The sequence below is a fragment of the Eschrichtius robustus genome, unplaced genomic scaffold (assembly GCF_028021215.1).
Source record: "Eschrichtius robustus isolate mEscRob2 unplaced genomic scaffold, mEscRob2.pri scaffold_538, whole genome shotgun sequence".
In the NCBI taxonomy this organism is placed as follows: domain Eukaryota; kingdom Metazoa; phylum Chordata; class Mammalia; order Artiodactyla; family Eschrichtiidae; genus Eschrichtius; species Eschrichtius robustus.
The window spans coordinates 197,221-203,220 of NW_027175425.1; the positions used below are offsets into that span (position 1 = coordinate 197,221).

Sequence of the window (6,000 nt, forward strand, 5' to 3'; positions counted from 1 at the left end):
TGAATGCTACTGTCCTGAGTTATCCCCAGCCACGCTCAGCAACGTGCGCCTGCTCCACTTTTTCCAGTTCCCCTTAGCACATCCAGTCATCAGACAACACGAAGGTCTTCTTGTTTTTGCCGACAGCCAGCCTTACCCTGCAACTGCACCTGAGAAGTGGACAGAAATCATGCGGCTTCTGAATTGCACCACAGTCCTCAGAGAACGATTCTTGTGAAAACTTACCTGCGTGTGAGCCCGGAACCTGCTTCCCAAGTACCACTATTCCTTACCGAAAACGGATTGCGTGTCTCACAGCACGACTGGAGGAAGTTAGGCATGTATGTTGGCCGGTGTGTGAGACGCTGTATGTGTGTACTCACGCGTGTGGGCGTGTGTGACTGTGACTGCGCACGAAGATGCACTCGTGGGTTCCGGTGTGTGCCGCTGAATACGTGTCTTGGTCTCTGGGTGTCCCTGTGGCCCTCTGCAGGCGCCTCCAACAGTAAACGCCATAGTTTATACACACCATCCTGGATGGACCCCCAACTGAAAGGAGAAAGACCCCTGTCAGCTTCAAGAGGCCACATGCGAACTTTGACCCCCAGGGACTGTTGAAATAGCCCACAGACTCCCGCACTCTCACAGCCACGCCTTGTGAGCAAAGCACAAAGACTGGACGAGACCTGCCTCCCGGCCGTGTCTGTCACATCTATGTGGACCTGGAGACCCTGCCACCTACCAGCACATCTGATGTGCCCTTGGGGTCACTCCCAGCACTCCCGGAAGCAAGGGAACCTCCCATGGGCGGGCTGACTGCGACCTGCAGTTGCCTACAGGCAAGATGCAGCCCGGCACTTCTCAAGGGGCTAAGGAACAGCGGACCAAGTGCGTCTTCACACCAACTAGAACAAATCACTTTCCATGACCCCGTGGGAATGTCCACAATGGGAAGTGTTGGGCTTCAGCAACCATGACACAGGTTGGAACACCAGAGCAGAAATTAGGCCACCTCCTCGCCCACGTATCGGCAAGTTTCCAACTGGCAGGGTTGGTGGCCCTGACCACTGAGAAAACGCTCAAACGATACACAGCCTCTTCCTAAGTGCCCTCCTCCTGCATGCAGGGCGACTCGACCCTATTGGAAGCCACAGACATTATGCGACACGGGGACACTGAACACCAGGGAAGACAGACCGCAAGCCTGTCTGCTTTGATGAGGCCCACACCACCCCATGCATCCTGGCAATTCTCCACTGCTACAGCGACACTACCGAGGAACTCACAGCGATCAAATGCACTGTTCCTGAGGACCACAGACAGACTTTCAACGGAAGACCTCTGCCACACGAGGGGACCTGGAAGCTTGAAAGGGCACAGTGGTTGTCCACGACAGCACACCTGGCTTCGCAACAGTGCCCCCATCTCTGCCCCGTCCACGGACTGCTGCAGATCAACCTCAGGCTGTTCGAAAGGCCTGCATGCAAAACTGGCTGGCGGTGTCATGCCCCCCCGGGAGAGACACTTTCGCTTTGCACATTCCCAAACAAGGGAAGAAAGCAGCCAATAGGGATGTTCCATAACTCAACTACCTCCAAGGAGGACGGGACAGACGCCTCACAATGTCAATCTTCTCTACGTCCCGCAAGACACCCTTTGGGTGTCATTCCTCCGGCAATGGGATCACAACTCTACACAGGTTACCTACCTCACCTCATGCACTTGAACTGCCAAAGCCACCCCCTCCATAGGCAGCTGATGCCAGCCCATCACGAACATGACGCATCCTTGGGAAGCCGAGGCCAGCACCTGCAACCCAATTATGACAGCCTATTCCACGACCTCACAAAGGACATGTCCTCATCATCCCTCACCTTCCTGTCCAGGCCATCAGCCACCACGCAGGTTTAAATGCAGCACTCGATCCTCACCCCACTCCACGATGCCCCACTTGGCACCAACACTGTGCTGGGTGTTAAAGTAGAGGAGCAGCCATGGGCAGCAGTGTGGCCTAATCCATCAGCCCCTTCCGCCGACGCCCAACCCGAGCCCAACCCCGCCCACTTCTCCAGCCTCACTAGGGACTCAAAAACCTCACTGTGCAAAAAGAAAGGACAGGGAGGGCCACAGGCCTGGCCTCAGGCTCCAGCAACCAACCAGGGACGCTTGCTCATTTTGGCTTCCAAAATCAACACAAGAAATGGCATGCACGAAGCGTGATCCTGGCCAAAACACACCTATCCAACTGCAAGCACACTGGGCCTAGACCGGCACACACCCCGACTCTTAAGACCAGCAAGAGAGCCTGCCCCCTTGCATTCCTTCAACCGCCTTTCAGCAGGGACCCGGGATACACAGATAAGCCAGCTTATGGGCAGACACGGTCGACACTCAGACAGGAGCCCCTCCACTACTGGAGTCCTTGGTGGTGTTTGCGTGCATGTCGGCAGGGGACACTGGACTTCACTCCTAACAGTCCCCTACACCCGAGAGAGGAAACGTGCTGAACCTCAGTTTCGATAAGGAGACGATAGAGTGTTCTCACCCATTTTGTTCAGAGTTTCCAAGGAATGCATACAAGGGTGTCATCCTCGATCCAAGCACATGCTGGGATGGTGCAGAACACAACCGGGCAGTGTGCGGGGCTCTGCAGGGGAGCCATGAGCCTGGGGTGCCCCAAAAGCCTGGAGAATCCACAGCCCTCAGGCCACTCAACAAGACGAACAATCAAGCCACTCTTGCAGCCATTGGGCCCATCTGAGGAAAACCTAATATCTAATGGCACATCTTGCGGTGGTTGAATACCTACCGTCCTGAGTTATCCGCGACCATGCTCGGGAACATGGCCCCGCCTCACTTTTTCCAGTTCTTCTTAGCACCTCCAGTCGTCAGAGCACACGAAGATCTTCTTGTATTTGCCAACGGCGAGGCTTGCCCAGCAACTGCACCTGGGAAGTGGACTTGTTTCCTCAGAGGACATGATCCATACAAACATTTACCTGGGCTTGAGCTCTGAAACTGCTTCCCAAGGACCTCTATCCCTTACCGAGAACTGACTGCATGTCTGATAGTATGACTGCAGGAAGTTAGGCACATAAATTGGCCGGCGTTTGAGAGGCTGTATTTCTGTGTTCACGCGTGTGACCGTGACTGCGCACGCTGTCGCTCTTGTGGGTTTCTCTGTGTACCGCTGACTACGCGTCTTGGTCTCTGTGTGTCCCTGTTGCCCTCTGAAGAGGCGTCCAACAGCAAACGCCATAGTGTATACACAACACAATGTCTAGGCCCACAACTGAAAGGAGAAAGCCCCCTGTCAGCTTCCAGAGGCCGCATGCAAACTTTAACCCCCAGGGGCTGTAGAAATGCTCCAGGGGCTCCCTCTCTCCCACAGCCACGCCTTCTGACCAGAGCACAAAGACTGGACGAGACCTGCCTCCTGGCCGTGGGTGTGACATCTACGTGCAACTCGAGAACCTGCCAGCTACCAGCACATCTGATGTGCACTTGGGGTCACTCCCAGCACTTTTGGAAGCAAGGGAACTCCCATGGGTGAGCCGACACCGACCTACAGCATTCTACTGGCAAGATGCAGCCTGAAACCACTCAAGGGGCTAAAGAACATCGAACAAAGTGCAACTTCTTGCCAACTAGGCCTAATCACTTTCCTTTGACCCGTGGGAATGCCCACCACAGGAAGCAGAGGGCTTCAGCAGCCATGACCCATGTTGGAACCCCACAGCGGAAACTAGGCCACCTTCCCGGCCATGTCTCAGGCAGCTCCCATCCTGCAAGGTTCGCGGCCCTGACCCCTAAGGAACCGCTCAAACGCTCAACAGCCTCGTCCAACGTGCCCTACTCCAGCCAGCAGGGCGACGCGTCCCTACTGGAAGACACAGACATTTTCCGAACACGGGAACAAGGAACACCAGGGAAGACAGACCGCAAGCCTGTCTGCTTTGAAGATGCTGATCCCACCTGATGCATCCTGGAAATTCTCCACTGCCACAGTGACACCACTGAGGAACTCAGAGTGATCAAAGGCGTGGTCCCCGAGGACCACAGACAGACTTGCAGCGGAAGACCTCTGCCATGTGAGGGGACTTGGAAGCCTGAAAGGGAAGAGTGGCTGGCCTTGGCAGCGCACCAGGGATGGCAACAGTGCCCCCTTCTCTGCCCCGCCAACGGACTGCTCTGGATAAAGCTCTGGCTATTCGAAAGGCCTGCATGCCACACGGGCCGGCCGCATCATGCCCTCCGGCAGAAACACTATCGCGTTGCACATTCCCAAAAGTGGGAAAAGAGCGACCAAAGGGCTTGTTTGCATAACTCACCTACCCCCAAGAAGGCCGGCACAGATGCCTCAGCATGTCCGTCTTCTCTATGTCCCACAAGACACCCGTGGGGAGTCACTCCTCTGGAAACGGGATTGCAAATCTTCACAGGTAACCTACCTCATTGCATCCTCATGAACTGCCAAAGCCATCCCCACCATAGGCAGCTGATGCCAGGCCATCACGAACAAGACACATCCTTGGGAAGCCGAGGCCAGCGCCTGCAACCCAATGATGACAGCCCATCCCACGACATCACACAGGACCTGTCCTCATCATACCTTACCTTTCTCTCCAGGGCAGCAGCCACTACGCAGGCTTAAATGCAGCACTCGATCCTCACCCCACTCCACGATGATCCACTTAGCGCCAACAGTGTGCTGGCAGCTTCAGGGGCAGCAGCGAGGCCTAATCCATCAGCCCCCTTCCGCCATCACCAAACTCCATCCCACCCCCGCCCACTGCTCCAGCCCCACCGGGCACTCAAGAACCTCACCGCACCAAACACAACAACAGAGAGGGCCACAGGCCTGGCCTGAGGCTCCAGGCTCCAACCAGGGAACCTTGCTCATTTTGGCTTCCAAAATCAACCACTGAAGCGGCATGCACAAAGCGTGATCCTGGTCAAAACACACTTCTCCAAGTGAAAGCTCACTGGGCCCACACCAGCACACACTCCGACTCTGAAGACTAGCAGGAGAGCCTGCCCCCTTGCATTCCCTCACGGCCTTTTAGCAGGGACCGCGGATTCATAGATGACCCAGCTTATGGGCAGACACGGTCGACCCTCAGACAGGAGCCCCTCCAATGCTAGAGCCCTTAGTGGTGTTGGCATGCATGTCAGCAGGGGATGTTGGCCCTCACTCCTAACTGTCCCCTACCCCCGAGAGAAACGTGCTGGACCTCAGTTGCGATGAGGAGACCGTAGAGCTTTCTCACTCATTTTGTTCAGATTTTCCAAGGAATGCATACAAGGGTGTCATCATCGATCCAAGCACATGCTGGGACGCTGCAGAACACAAACGGGCAGGCCGTGGGGCTCTGCAGAGGAGCCATGAGCCAGAAGTACTCCAACAGCCTGGGGAATCCACAGTCCTCAGGCCACTCAGCAAGACCAACAATCAATCCACTCTTGCAGCCATTGGACCCATCTGAGGAAAACCTAATATCCAATGGCACATCTTAGTATGCGTGAATGCTACTGTCCTGAGTTATCCCCAGCCACGCTCAGCAACGTGCGCCTGCTCCACTTTTTCCAGTTCCCCTTAGCACATCCAGTCATCAGACAACACGAAGGTCTTCTTGTTTTTGCCGACAGCCAGCCTTACCCTGCAACTGCACCTGAGAAGTGGACAGAAATCATGCGGCTTCTGAATTGCACCACAGTCCTCAGAGAACGATTCTTGTGAAAACTTACCTGCGTGTGAGCCCGGAACCTGCTTCCCAAGTACCACTATTCCTTACCGAAAACGGATTGCGTGTCTCACAGCACGACTGGAGGAAGTTAGGCATGTATGTTGGCCGGTGTGTGAGACGCTGTATGTGTGTACTCACGCGTGTGGGCGTGTGTGACTGTGACTGCGCACGAAGATGCACTCGTGGGTTCCGGTGTGTGCCGCTGAATACGTGTCTTGGTCTCTGGGTGTCCCTGTGGCCCTCTGCAGGCGCCTCCAACAGTAAACGCCATAGT

At 55.5% G+C, this 6,000-nt stretch overlaps 2 non-coding genes across 2 annotated transcripts; both read right to left on the reverse strand.

Moving 5' to 3' along the window:
• Window positions 1-2,484: 2,484 nt before the first annotated feature.
• LOC137757878 (small nucleolar RNA SNORD116) lies at window positions 2,485-2,577 on the reverse strand. The gene has a single exon (XR_011072560.1). It is a non-coding gene; the product is annotated as a small nucleolar RNA SNORD116 (small nucleolar RNA).
• A 2,632-nt stretch (window positions 2,578-5,209) lies between these two features.
• On the reverse strand, window positions 5,210-5,302 carry LOC137757901 (small nucleolar RNA SNORD116). The gene has a single exon (XR_011072580.1). It is a non-coding gene; the product is annotated as a small nucleolar RNA SNORD116 (small nucleolar RNA).
• Window positions 5,303-6,000: the final 698 nt, after the last annotated feature.